General features: G+C 42.0%; 1 long non-coding RNA gene across 1 annotated transcript; it reads left to right on the forward strand.

The window, feature by feature from the left end:
• Positions 1-2,639: 2,639 nt before the first annotated feature.
• Positions 2,640-15,191, forward strand: LOC138839158 (uncharacterized). The gene is made up of 3 exons (XR_011375888.1): positions 2,640-2,841; positions 5,359-5,511; positions 12,654-15,191. It is a non-coding gene; the product is annotated as an uncharacterized lncRNA (long non-coding RNA).
• The last annotated feature ends 222 nt before the right edge of the window (positions 15,192-15,413 follow it).

Consider the following 15,413-nt stretch of genomic DNA (forward strand, 5'->3'; position numbering starts at 1 on the left):
CCTGGGCATTGTCCCTTCCTCAAGATTAGCATTCTAGTACTTTGAACCACAGGTCAACTCCTCATTTGGGGGTGGGTAATTGTACATAAAAGTCTCACAGACTTTCCTGCCGGGGCTGGTCTCAACCCTTGATCTTCAGATCTCAGCCTCCTGAATAGCCAGGATTACAGATATGAGGTACCAGGATATAGCTTGAAGACTGTAGTTCTTATATCCCCTTCCCCCAGTTATGTATTCAAAGCTACTGATCCTGTCTATATTTCTGAAGAAGGGCTGAAGTGCTGTCTTCCCCCCTGTCTACAAGGTAATAAATTTCCTTTCTCTCATCTTCACTGTGTGTCTTTATTTGGTTTATAGGGACAAGAGGCTGGAGCTGGTTTGTGGAATAGCTGGAAATTGGACCTAGGGTCTCCTATGCAGTAGTACACCAGCAATTCGTTCTACCATCAGGCTGTAACTTGAATGATATACCTGAGGGACAACCACATATGTCAAATGTCAGGTTTCTGAATAGAAGATTATTTTGAATTTTCTTTTGCAGGTTTTGTTTGTGGAGATGGCTGTAGTGGCATGCATGACCAGTTAAATTTCCTAGAGGACAAATGGGTAAGAGTGCATGGGGGAGGGGAGACAAGGAAGAGATGGAGGTCACTGGATTCTATTATATGGGAATAGTTTGCAAGATACAGAGAAGCCACATCTTGAGAGGTCAAATTGGGAATCTTTTTTTTTTTCTTTTGGTCAGTTGTGGGGCTTGAACTCTGGACCTGAGCACTGTCCCTCAGCTCTTCAACTTAAGATGAGTGCTCTACCACTTGAGCCACAGTGACAGTGTCACGGAATTTCCTGCCTGGGCTAGCTTTGAACTGTGATCTTCAGATCTCAGCCTCCTTAGTAGCTAAGATTATAGGTGTGAGCCATCAGCGCTTGGCTGGGAGTCTTCAGTAAAATGTCGGTGACTACAGGTAGACTCCTGTCCCAAAGACCTGCAGCCCAGAACAGAGCTTGCACAAAGCTTTTAAAGGCAAAAACCATGTTGTGGGTGGGGACAAAGCTCACCACAAGCTAACCATATAAGATAACAATCAGAGGTGAGCATTCTCTATAGCAAAACTTTCCTGGGGCTAAACAGGATGACATGTATGCAACCCAAAAAATGGCCTGTCTCACCTCAAGGCTTTTCAAGAAGGTTCCCCTAACAAGTTCTCTTTTGGTTGTTGTTGTTGTTGTTGCCACTCATGGGTGCTGTCCCTTGAGCTTTTTTGCTCAAGGGTAGCACTCTACCTCTTTTGGGTTTTTTTGGTCGGGTCATGCGGCCTGAACTCTGGGCCTGGGCACTGTCCCTCAGCTCTTCAGCTCAAGGCTAGCACTCTACCACTTGAGCCACAACACCACTTCTGGCTTTTTTTCTTTTTGCTTATATGGTGTTGAGGAATCGAACCCAGGGCCTCATGCATGCAAGGCAAGTGCTCTACCACTGAGCCACCTTCCCAGCCCCCACTCTACCTCTTTGATTCAGTTTTTCTGATTGTTAATTCGAGATGATATAAATCTCACAGACTTTCCTGTCCAGTCTGGCTTTGAAACACAGTTCCCAGATCTCAGCCTCTTGAGTAGCTACATTTACAGGTGTGAGTCACCAGTGCCCAGCTTGTATCTAACTCTTGAGTGTTTTTTGTCATCTGCTTGTCACTGTATGCTCAAATCAGCCATCAAAATTGAAAACAATAGCATTAGGTGTGCTCAGAAAAAGAGCCTGTTCTCCTGTGAGTGATTTCATGACTTTCCCCAGGGGTGGCCAGACCTGTACTCAGTCCACAGAGACACCATGGCCTTCTTCTGATGGACTCTAAAGCTTGAAGAGGGAGCCCCATCACCAGCTGCACTTTGTGGACATTATTGCCCATGCGTCCAGAGTCACATAGGATACCCTGCTCCCTGGGAAAGAAAGGGAGGGAAACTCCAACACTTGGCAACTAGAAAATTGAGACTCAGAACTGCATTTAGTTGGATATAGAGCAATGAACTGCTTTGCTATTTCTTACACTTAAAGATGGGGAACCAAATCCATATTGATTACACACAAACTAGTCTCTACTCTGTAGTTCAGAATCATTCATCGGATAGCCACACTGCAAGCCCCAAGATTTATTCTCCCAATTCTCTCTTCAGAGGCCTTGATTGGAAACAGTTCCATGCATATTTGATGTGAACAGAAAGGCAGTGGCTCCCACCTGTAATCCTAGCTACTCAGGAGGCTGAGGTCTAAGTATACTGGTTTGAAGCCAGCCCAGATAGAAAAATCTATGGGATTCTTATCTCCAACTAATGAGCAAAAAGCTAAAAGTAGAGTTTACTCAAGTGGTAAAATGCTAGCCTTGGGGAAAAAAAAAACTAAAGGACAGCCAGACCTTGGAGTTCAGTCTCTGTACTAGAATAAAAAGAAAAGGAAGGAAGGACAGGGAGGAAGGAAGGAAGTAAAGAAGAGGGAGGAAGTAAAGAAGAGGGAGGAAGGAAGAAGGACAAAGAAAAAGGGTGGGAGGAAAGAAGAGGGGGTTAGAGGGAGAGAAGAAGGGAAGGAAACCTAGTCTCATATGTATCACTATGGTTCTATCTCTAGCCAAGTAATTGCTTCGTTCAGAGACCTGGAGGAAGTTAATACTCTTTAAAGGTCCTGGGAATGTAAACGCTTACACCTTTACAAATGCACTTCCATTCTGCTGAAGAGAAAGGGTCTGTGCAGGAGCTCTGAGGGTAGATGGAATGGATGCAGTCCTTCTCTGCAAACATCATTTCTACTTTGAGGTTCACTGGAGACCTCAGTAGTTACAGCCATTTAAAGTGAGTTGGCAAAGAGAGAAATCCAATAACACAACTGGCATGAGAAATTAATCTACAGGTTAATACTTTCACATCCCAGACTCCTCTGGGCCCAGGGTTTGAAAGAACTGTAGCCGACTGCAATGTTAGCAGAGGGAATTGCTAGTCAAGGGCACCCTGAGAAGAGATGAAGATCTCGTTCCTGATAGGATGGAATTCAATTAGAAACTGGTCACACCCCACCCAAGTTTTTCAAAGCAAACCAGCCTATGGCCTTTCCCTGATGCCTATGCCCAACGTCCAACAGAGACAGACATGTGGCATTTTCTGTTTCTTTTTGGAGTCCCAGGTTGGGAAAAGCATGTACTCAGATAGGACAATGGGAGAACTGAGCATCTACATCAGGATACCACCAAAAAAAAATGTATACCAAAAACTAATGGACAACAAATCAAAAGAGCTGCTTTTACTAGTACTCTGCTGCTGCTGCTGCTGCTGCTGCTGTTCTGTTTTGTTCTGTTGCTCTAGCTACTGAGCCAGTATGGTGGAGTGGGGATTTTGCTGATTGGCTGTCTCCCTTTTCATGGACCCTGTTGATGGGTTGTCTCTATTACAGACCATGGTTGGAAAGTTGCATACATGGGGAATATCTTGGGAGCATCTTCCACTTAGTCCCTTTCTTGCTCTTGGTGCACCTGGTCATTTTCTCCTGGCTATTGTGATTTCTCTGTCCACCATGTTTCCTTAAATGGGATCTCCACACTGGCTTCCATCTGACAGCTATAGAAACACATGTTCCTCAATTGGGAATGTTTTCCTAAGTCTAACTGTCCATCAATGGGAACCAGTGAACCTGGTTAGCTCTGAAAGTGAGTCGAAGGAATCTGTACTCAAATACTCATGGCAATGAGAGGAGTTGTTACCATTTGGGAGTGAATTTCATACGTGCAATTGCAAAACCCTGTTTTCCCTAACTTCAAGAAACTTGTTTAAGCATGATTGCAAATGAGAAACAGTTGTAATGAAAATAAAATTCAAGAACATATGTTGCTTTTTTTTAGTCAAATGTTATTTTATTTAAAGATATAAGTAAAGCAGGTGTTAGTACAATGTCAAGGACACTGAAGACACAGTAGTTTAAAAAGATCCCTTATGAACCCCACACTATGGTGAAAAGATGAATATTAATCAAATTGTACTAATGAAACTGCACTGAGGGTTCTTCAAAAAATAGCCATCTCATTCCTGTCATCCTAGCTAAACAGGAGGCTGAGATCTAAGGATCATGGTTCAAAGCCAGCTACAGCAGGGAAATCTATAATGTTCCTATCTCCAATCAACCAGGAAAGAGCTAGAAGTGGTTCAAGTGACAGAGTACTAGCCTTGAGTAAAAAATGCTAAGAGATAGCACCCGGCCCTGAGTTCAAATCTTAGTACCAGCAAAAAAGAAAAGAAAAGAAATGGAGAGAGGGATTGGAGAAAGGAGAAGGAGTGTGGGGAAGGAGGGATGGAGAAAAAAGAGAGAGCAGAGCTTTGTTGTGTTTGAGTGATATGTGACCTAAAATGACACATGATAGGAAAGTAGCCCTGAGAAAGGAAGGGAGGGAAAGGGGAGGGGTGTAATAAAGAGTTTTGCGGGACTGGGAAAGTGGCTCAGTGTTAGAGTGCTTGCCTTGCATGCATGAAGCCCTGGGTTCGATTCCCCAGCACCACTTAAGCAAAAAGAAAAAGCCGGAAGTGGCACTGTGGCTCAAGTGGTAGAGTGCTAGCCTTGAGCTGAAGAGCTGAGGGACAGCACCCAGGCCCAGAGTTCAGGCCCCATGACCAGACCAAAAAAAAAAAAAGAGTTTTGCTGTATTTGAGCCATGTAAATGACCTAGTAATGACCTGGTCAAAGGCCCTTGAAATGGGACAGGAAAAGCAAATGCTTTGTTCTCTGCAGCAGTGGCAGCTAGCTGGACCTAAAGCTATTCTATGAGGTCATAAAAGGACTATAGGCCAGGTGTTTGGTGGCTCATGCCTGTAATCCTACCTACTCTGAAGGCTGAGATCTGAGGATCAAAGCCAGCTTGCACAGGAAAGTCCTTTAAGACTCTTATCTCCAATAAACTGCTCAGAAAAACCAGGATTTGTGCTGTGGTTCAAGTGGCAGAGCACTAGCGTTGAGCATAAAGAAGCTTAGGGTCAGGGCCCAGGTCCTGAGTTCAAGCCCCGGGACTGAAAAAAAAAAAAAACTATACACAGTGGAAACATTTCTCAAAGGGAGGCAATAACAGCCTAAACAACCTTGCCTGGAAACAGGGGATAGAACTGGGTGGGCCCAAGTGTATGTTTCTAGAAAATTCTGACACATGATAAACTCAAAGAAAGAGCAATTGCTATTTCAAGAGGGAAATATGCAAGGTACCATAAACATCAAGAAGTTCTCATAGAAGTTTTTTAACCTTAGACTTAAAGCTACAAGGCCAGTTCTAGCCACGTGAATATTGACAGCTTAGAACACTGACTTTTCTTACCTGCTGTTTCCTTCATAGCCAGAGAGGCCCAATTATGTCACCGCCTTCAGCCCAGCAACAAACCATGCCTGCTAATGCTTTCACCCCACCAGTGGCCACCACTAGAGCTGCAGCAGATCCTGATCTTGCTGTGTCACTGCCTGGAGAACTCAAGGAATGAAATCCACAGCAAGGAGTAAGTGTTAAAAGTTTTCAATTTATGCATGTGAGAAGAGGAGAGAGAAAACGTTCTTGCTGGGTGAGAGGGGTCATGATAGCGGTTTGCCAACTAACTGGTTTAATCTATGGTGGGTTCTTTTCTTTTAATGTATATAGGTGTCATTTAACTTTTATGCTAATGATTTGCTGGAAGGTGACTTGCTCATTGGTCACGACCCATGATATTTTTAATTGGTCATTCCCTTTTAGCTCTTGGGGCATGGAATTACCTAAAGACATTTAAGACTATCCTACTTTCATTTTATCCAACCTATCTGGGTCAAAGGGAAGTTAGAATGCTTGGGAAGTTTTCTCAGATCATCCTCTCTCTCTCTCTCTCTCTCTCTCTCTCTCTCTCTCTCTCTCTCTCTCTCTCTCTCTCTCTCTCTCTCTCTCTCTCTTTTATTTATTTTTTTGTTGGTTGTGGGGCCTAACTCTGGGCCTGGGTGCTATCCCTCAGCTCTTCAGCTCAAGAGTAGCACTCTACCACTTGAGCCACAGTACCACTTCTGGCCTTTTCTGCTTATGGGTGTTGAGGAATCAAACCCAGGATCTCATGCATGCAAGGCAAGCACTCTACCACTAAGCCACCTTCCCAGCCCTATTTTTCTTTTTTTTTTTTTTTAAGAGAAATCTTGCAGGCTTATTCCTGATTTCTTCTGCCTGACTAATCTACCTATTCCAAGATATCTCTTTCTTTCTTTCTTTCTTTTTCTTTTTCATTTTTGTCAGTCCTGGGGCTTGAACTCAGGGCCTCAGGGTTGTCCTTGAGCTCTTTTGCTCAATATGAGTGCTCTACACTTAGAGCGACAGTGCCACTTCCAGTTTTCCGGTGGTTAAATGGAGATAAGCGTCTCACAGAACTGAGCTGGCTTGGAGCATTGATCCTTAGATCTCAATTTCCTGAGTAGCTATGATTACAGGCGTACCAGCTCCCAATACTACAGTTCTTTACATCCACAGCACTTGTGTGAATGTAACATACTACATACAGTATAGTCTATGTGCTTTCTATTCCTGGGCATAAGGCCTGCTAATGGATTCACTACCTGTGGAAATGGCCTACGGTAGACTTTTTTGATTGAATGTTAGGCCCATTTCTCACAAATCCATTTTCTTCCCTTCTTTTTTCAAATATGTAAGCAGCACCAAGTTTTTATTTTCTCACATGTTGCTCATCCAGTACGGGCTTTGTAGGTGCCTCCTCTAGTCACCTTCTCCTTTCCCCAGTACATCTGAACATCACCCCTGAAAGCTATAAGGTCTGGAAGGAGCAGCTGGCTGCTCCTTTATATTTGAGCTTAAGTGAATTAGAATGATCCCATCTCTGATCAGTCAATTCCAGGCGAGGCCTAATGTGGAAGAAAGAGCCTTCCTCCGGGATTTATTTATTTATCTATCTTTAAGTAGTTGTACAAAGAGGTTTCAATTCAACACATCAGTTTAGAAGCGCAGGGCATCTTTTGAAAAAAAAATTTGGTTTTTGGTTTGAACTCAGAGCCTAGTCGCTGTCCCTGAGCTTCTTTACCCAAGGCTAGCCCTCTGCCACTTTGAGCTACAGCTCCCCTGCTGGTTTTCTTGTAGTTATTTGGAGATAATCTCATGGAATTTCCTGCTCAGGCCAGTTTGGAACCTTTATCCTCAAATCTCAGCCTCCTGAGTAGCTAGGATTATGGGCAAGAGCCATCAGCTATCAGCTGTACAATGCATCTTGATCCACGCCATTCCTTCCATCATTCTTCCCATCTCTCAACCCCACCCAAGTTACCTAGTTCCATTTTCACAGATGTACATTGAATATGATGATTGCATTCTCCAACCCTTCCTCTCTCCATCCCTCCACATCGTACCACCTCATCCACCTACCCCCCACCTCAAGTTCCAGCTTCCTGTTATCCATTTTGTTATAGTTTTTCAAAGAATTCTCCCCTGCATATACCATGTTATTTCCGTTAATGATATACCATATACTTTAGTTAATTCTTTTGTAGTATGTATCTCTGTGTGTGTGTGTGTGTGTGTGTGTGTGTGTGTGTGTGTGTGTGTGTGTGTGTGTGTGTGTGTATATATATATATATATATGCACATGACTCAGTGTGTGCTTATATATATTTATAAATGAGGTCTGTCTTCCATCTATGAGAAAGAACATGTGATCTTTTGTCTTTCTGGACCAGAGTTACTTCCTTTAACATAATTTTTTAGCCTGACACCAGTGGCTTACACCTGTAATCCTAGCTACTTAGGAGGCTGAGATCTGAGGATCACGGCCCAAAGCCAGCCTAGGCAGGAGGGTCCATGAGACTCTTATCCTCAATGAACCACCAGAAAACTGGTCACTATGGCTCAAAGGCTAGCCTTGAGCAGAAAAAGCTCAGGAACAGCACTCAGACCCAAGTTCAAGCCCTCCATCCAACAGAAACAAAAACAACTATAATTTTCCCCAGGCCCATTCATTTCTAGAGAGCTTCCTTTTCTCCCTGTATAGGCATTTGCAATTGCTGGCTACAGAAAAAGCTATTTTAACTCAAAAAAGTCTGGTACCGCACAGGGCTAAGGGGAGAGGTGAAATGATATAGACAGATCCTTCATGATATTATTAAAATGCAGAATCCTGCTAGCCTTGAAATTCATTTAAATGCTGTACTTGCCAGTTCTATGAGCCTATAAATCCCCTTTATTGTTTAAATCAATTTGCTCAGGGACAGCGACTAGGCTCTGAGTTCAAACCAAAAACCAAATTTTTTTTTCAAAAGATGCCCTGCGCTTCTAAACTGATGTGTTGAATTGAAACCTCTTTGTACAACTACTTAAAGATAGATAAATAAATAAATCCCGGAGGAAGGCTCTTTCTTCCACTTTTTTCTTATTTGTAACTCTAATGCGCCCCAAATGCTATTGACCATTCCATTAAGGATAGCAATTTGACATGTTCAAAAGTCTGAAAAGTGTGTATTACCCTCCAAGTCAGTACTTCCTCATCTCAGAATTTATCCTAGGTAAACAGTTGAGTGGCTATGAAGATATTTACATGCTTAAGCCCATACATAATGTTTCTCAGAACAGCTAAATACTGAAAGTTATGTAAATTGAAATATAAAGACACTGCCAAACACTGTCCAGCTCATGGATTATGCTAAATGAAATAACTACACATAGTTGACAGTGAAAGCTAGACCTCACTGATTAACTGGTTTTAATAATCTACTCTTATTTAAAAATATAGAACAACGATGATGTATTAAAAAAAAACCTTTTAAGTATCAAGGTCATTACTTCAGAGCTTCTCATCCCTGTCTATATATTAATTATCTAGGAAAACCACTTAAAATTGGGCTCTCTGGTGATATGCATTTGAGTGGTTCAAGTGTACAGTGAAAAGTAAAAATTATTATTTTTTTAACCAGTAACTGGGCTTGAATTTGCTGCTTATGGCTAAGTGCACTACTGTATGAACCATTTCTCCAGCCTTGCTTTTTGTTGGTTATTTTGGTGATGGATTTTTGCAGACATTTTTGCCCAGTCAGGCCTCAAACTACAATCCTCTCAGTCTTAGTCTCTTGAATAGCTAGGATTTCAGACACAAGCCATTAGTGCCCACCTTACTACTTCTTTAATCCTCAGTTTTGCAGTTTTGACAATTCTTCTAAATATTACTAGTGTCACCTGCCTTGTGTGGATGATCAGATCTCAGATAACTTGTTAGTGGCTTGTGATATAGAAGGGTCTAGACTGTATGCAGAGAAATTTGATTTTAAAAGCCATCATGTTGACAGTAACATTGAATTGTCTTTTAGTGCATGAGGATCAACATGAGAGGAATTCTGGAGCAAAGAAAAAAGACTGAAGCCAGGTACCAGTGGTTCATGCCTGTAATCTTAGCTACTCAGGAGGCTGAGATTTGAAGATTGCAGTTCAAAACAGAAAAGTCAGAAAAGTTCAGAGCAGAAAAGTCCATGAGACTCTGATCTCCAATAAACTACTCAGAAATTGCCAGAAATGGTTCTGTAGCTCAAGAGGTAGAGCACTACCTTTCATCAGAAAAAGCTTTATTTATTCAAGGATGTGGGCTGAATGTTGAGCTAGCCAGCAAGAATTAGATTGACTACAGAAGGAAAGTAAGGTAGTTCAGAACCATTAACGGTAGGAGGATCAACTAGCTTCTAGGTATGGTTACATTTAGAACTCGTGTTTCTTACTGGTCATCATATGGAAAACTCTAGAAAGTGTCAGACAGAAGGTGGTGTTCTGTCTTTGTGTGAAACCCTGAAGAGCCTCAGAAGGAGATGGAATACTTGTGTATGCTTGTGTGTGTGTACGCGCATGTGCACATACATGAACAGACTTAGGGTTTGAACTCTCGGCCTCGATGCAGTGTCTGAGCTTTTTTTTTTTTTTTTTTTTTTTTGCTCAAGGCTGGCACTCTACCACTTGAGCCACAGCTCCATTTCTGCCTTTTTTTCTTGGTAGTTATTTGGAGATGAGAATCTCAGAGGCTTTCCTGCTTGGGCTGACTTTGAACCACAATCCTACCACTACTCAGCCTCCTGAGTAGCTTGGGTGACAGTTGTGAGCCGCTGGCAGCTGGCAAAGGATTGTTTTGAATAGTCTAGAACTTTGGTTGGGAGAGGGGAAATGGTGGTAATTATTGGCTGCAAATACTTGGAGAACTAAGATATGAAAATAGAATAGATACTTTTATGTGCAGCAGAGAAGATAAAACCAGAACCAGTGCAAAACTGGGAACTGGTGACTCACACCTATAATCCCAGCTACTCAGTAGGCTGATATCTGAAGAGAGTGGTTTGTAGACAGCCCAGGTAGGAAAGTCTGTGAGACTCATCTCCAATTAACCAACAAAAAGCTAGAAGTAGTGCTGTGGCTCAAGTGGTTGAGCACCAACATTGAGAAAAAAATTTAAAAAATCAAAAGCTAGGGGACAGTGTCCAGGCCCTGAGTTCTAGCATAATTCCAGTATGCATGTGCACGTGCTGTGTGTGTGTGTGTGTGTGTGTGTGTGTGTGTGTGTGGTGTGGTGTGCTGTGCGCGTGCGTGCACACACACATGCATATAGACACAATTTTTTAAAAAAGATCAATGCACAATTAAAGAAAAAAAGATCAAGAAACAGCTTTTAGCTTAATTTAGGTTGGTCCCAAATAGAATGCATACACTTGTATAGAAGGAGGTTGTCCAGTCCTGGGAATGTTCATGTTATTCTGTTTCATAGGCTAGAATGCTTTCTAAATGGATTATCTAATTTGATCTCCCTAGGGGGGAAAATACATTTAGTCCCATTTCGTGGATGAGTGTCCAGACCTCAGGAATCCTACTTTCTCTGCCCAAAACAAAACAGTGGTGTGTGGGTCACAATCACACACACTCCTTTTCCAGGTTTTTCATTCATCTTGTTGCTACAGAGATGGGGGATAGGTAGATTCCAGTTTCTTTCTGAGTTTTCTCTTTTCTGAGAGTCCAGGGTATAGCATCTCTGCTTTTCACTTCCAGCGTCTACACATGTAGTGCAGTGACTGACCGCCTGCTTCCTCCTGAGTCTTAGGTGACTAATCTAAGTTTTTGAAAGGCCAATTATACAGTGTATACCTGGAAAATTTCAACTTTGTATTTCCTTCCAGTCTACTAGAATCTTCTCTTTCTCCTCCTCCTCCTCTTCCTTCTTTTGTACCAATCCTGGGGCTTAAACTTAGGGCCATGGTGCTGTTCTCGAGCTTTCTGGGGCAAGGCTAGTACTCTAAAACTTGAGCTGCACTTCTGACTTTTTTATTTAGTCGTTTATTGGAGATAAGAGTCTCATAGGCTTTCCTGTTCAGGCTGGTTTTGAACCTTGATCCTTAGATCTTAGCTCCTAAGTAGGTAGGATTATAAGAGTGAGCCACTGGTGCCTGGTTTTATTATTCTCTTTATACACAGTTGTAGTCTGTCTCTCAAGGTGCAGCTCAAATCTCATCACCCCCTAGAGCCTTCTTAGGGAATGAAATTTGGGACTTCTTTGAGCACCTGTAGTATGTATCCTGTGTCCTGTTTGTCTCAAGTCATGGAAATTCTGCTCTCCATGCTTCACATATGCCAGCCATAGCTTCTTGCTTGTGCTGTGGAATCCTCTATGGTGTATTTTCTTCTCCTTTTCTGGGGAACTGCACACCACCCACGGCAAAGCTGGAGTTGACCCAAAAAAAGGTAAGCAACTACTTGATGATTTTTTGTTTATCTCCGTGGTGTTTTGATCTTCTTATTAATAACATCTTACAATATGCCCCAAAACATTATAGAACTTCAACTCCAGCACTCAACCATCTTGTGTTTGACTTGTGGCTCTGCTACTTTCTATAAATGTGATCTTTTTTTGTCAGTCATGGGGTTTTAACTCAGGCTCTGGGTCATGTCCCTGAGCTTTTTTGCTCAAGGGTAGCACTCTACCACTTTGAGTCACAGTTCCACTTCCTGTTTTTTGGGGGTATTCTCATGGGAGGTTGGCATAAGACAAAGAAGTGTACACCCTGGCTAGTTTCTTAGGACTGGGTCACCAGGGCATTTCATTTTCCTTAGAAGATACTGGAGCCTCAGCAGTTTGCTTACTGAGAGGCTAGGATGACAGGCATGAGCCAGTGGCACCTAACAATGACCCTCATCTAAGTGAGGCCCTATGAAATCACATTTCCCATTAATAAATAAGGGTTCAATAGCCATCTTGCAGGCCTGTGAAGTAATGTAGGTAGAGGAAAGGCTGCAACTTGAACTTGAATTCAAGGCCTTAGTGCTGTCCTTTTGATGCTCAGTGCTAGCACTCTACCCTTTGAGCCACAGGTCCAATTCTGTCCTTTTGCTGATTAATTGAAGATGAGTGGCTTTAGAGTTTACTGACTAGACTGGCTTCCAACTGTGATCCTCAGATATTAGCTAGGATTACAGACATTTACTTTGGACAGATGCATACAAGCCTCTTCACAGAATTTTCACAGTATTGTAGAGACATATCTCATCAGTTTCTCCATCACTTTTCTACTACCATGTAGGACTTAGCCAGTCCCATAGGTGTCCTCTTAGTTCAGAAAAGGAGAACCATAGAGTTGACTTCCTTCTCTCTTCTTATTGGTACAGATCCCTTCACCATAACTGGGAGGAAGATGAACAAGTAAACCAGTAAGTGGATGTTGACACAAAAAGAAGTTCTGTTCCTGAAAACTGGGTATCTTTGAGGCTTCTGAACCAAAGTGCAAGTTTGTTTGTCTACCACTTATGAGGGTTGAGGCTTGGCACTTCAGTGAATGCCAAATGACACAGTTGTGAATGTGGTTGCAATTGTGGATTCTAGTGGATGACAGGGAAAGCAGTGTGCAGAAAATCAGATCCTGTGCAGAAACAACATTCTCACTGCCTATCACAGGGTGAATTTTGGAGAATTGTCTTTCAGAAGCTCCTGGAAGTATGTTGTGATGATCATTCTGCTCCCAGGAGTCTCCTTCCTTTCTCAACAGGCAAGTCTGCATATGTGATGGACAGCCACAGCATGAGTCCTGGCAGAAAGGGGCTGTGGTAGAAGGCTCAAGATTGGGAGGTCAGGCTCTCACTTTCCTTGTCACCAATCTGCCCACAGCAGCATTTGTTTCATCTTCACTGTGTGGATGGACTTATACAACGATGAATTCTATGAGCGTAAGGACCATGACACCCTGAAAGAACTTACACAGTATGGCAAATTCAACTTGCCCTCTTCAGACTGGTCTTCCCCTTACATATTCTTCTTGACAAGTTGGAGGATTGTGTGACCAGTGAGTCCAAGAAAAAGGGAAGAAGTCCTTGTTTAGATGCCTCAAAGCCTGTGAGTAGGGATGGAACCTGGGTGTCTAGGGATGGGCCTGAATGGCCAAGAGCCCCTAGTACTACCTGGCTTGGCAAAATGTTCTTTTATGGATATTCTCTGCCAGGTAATTTTTCTTTTTGAAAATACATGAACATAGCCACTCATCAGTGTTCAGTCCAACTTCAAACTATACTGATCCCCCATTAGATCCTCATGGAAGTTTAGTTGCACCTTAACTTCTAGAGTCCACTCTAAAATCCTGTGCTTATTTCCATTCTCAGGTTAGCATTACTGTAGAGAAGCTTCTCTTGAACTCCAGATAAGGAATCTATTAGTGATGTTGGTGATGGTGACCAATGGAGATCTGGAACCATCCCTGCACTCCAGAAAGCATGTGAACATAGAGGGGTTTGTTCCATTGGTAGCAAAGCCCAAACAGGTTTTGAGTCCTGTGCACATTCCAGTGGTTCTGAACCCCACATGTGATGCAGGTGTACCTGCATGAACCACCAAGGAAGAACATGATCCAGGATGACTTCCATTGATGTTTAGAATCCACCTAGATCAGCTCCAAATTAGTCAAATCAGCACTTGTTTTGTTGTGCAGGATAAAGTATTACCCATGGGGCTAATGGAAAATGCCCCCAGTCTATGTTCAGGGGAATCAATAAGTGCCCAGCCAGTGATATTTGGAAAAATCTGAGTTTCTACAAAATCATATAACGAGGTCCTAGAAAAGTTTTGAAACCTGACTTAAATGTGACAAGCAAAGAAATTTGCCAGTTTGAGGCAATTTAATATCCTGGGTGGTATTTATTGTCATTTTGGGAGTAGAAATCAGACATTTATGACCTACTAAAGTACTGTTCAATTGTGCTATAGGCTCTGAGTCCAGAGATTCAAATTTCTTTTTTTTTAATTTATTGTGAAAATACTGTACAGAGGGGTTACAATTACATGGGCAAGATTTCTATAACATATTAGCTCTCCATCATCTATACCTCCATTTCCAAGGAACACAAAGTTTTACAAGACTTCTACATTTCTACTTCTGTTTCCACAACTGTTCCATTTATATAATTGTTGGTTTGTAAATCTGGTAGTAGAGCTGCATACTGATAATCAACCACAGCTTTTGAAAAGGCAAATCTGAATGCCATCCCAGGGCAAAAACTGAACACCTCGTCTGAAAATTAACTGAAAACCACCTGCCTATGGCAGGGGTCAAGTAATAGAATACTTGCCTAGTCAACTTAAACTTCTGAGCTCTATGGCAGGACAGCTTCTTATTTTTTTCTCTCTCTCAGTGATTCCCAAATTGAGAACACAAAATTCCTTACAACATTGGATATTTTTTCCACAGTGTTTTTGTCCAGGATTAAAACAATCTGAAGATAATTTCTCCTACATCAGAACAAATAATAAAGCCTCTAGCTTCTTGGCTTCAGCATACCTGCTCACTCGGCTTAGTCTTCCAACTCTTCTAAAACTGAATCTTTCAAACTATTATTCCAGCCAGGTGCTTGTGGTTCACACCTGCAGTCGTAGATACCAGGATGAGCTCTGAAGATTACAATTGAAAGCCAGCCTGGGCAGAAATAATCTGCTCTAACCATCCAAAAAAAAGCTGGAAGTGGAGCTGTGGTTTAAGCACTAGAGTGCTTGTCTTGAGCAAAAAAGCTAATGGACGGCACACAGGCATTGAGTACAAGTCCTTGGTCAGAAAAAAACACAAAACCCCATTATTCATAAAAAAATATCTTTTTCTTGTTCAAACTGCTATAATTTTGTTTAAATTTTAATTTCAGATTTTAGTCCTTTATTTTTGTATTATTTCCTTAGCTCCAGTTCTGACTCAATTTTCCTAATTCAGTCTATTTACCCTTGAGTCTGGTTAAGCATCGTCTGGACTAAATACACATTACCAACTTAGGTTATTAATTGTCAGGATTATTTTGGTAATAGAAAATGGTTTTTGTTGCTGTTGTTGCTCTGGTACTGGGATTAGAACTCAAGTCTTGGAGGCTCACAAAATGCTCCCAACTCCATAATTGCAG

This window comes from Dipodomys merriami, unplaced genomic scaffold (assembly GCF_024711535.1).
Source record: "Dipodomys merriami isolate MVZ:Mamm:240054 unplaced genomic scaffold, mDipMer1.0.p SCAF_2945, whole genome shotgun sequence".
Lineage (NCBI taxonomy): Eukaryota > Metazoa > Chordata > Mammalia > Rodentia > Heteromyidae > Dipodomys > Dipodomys merriami.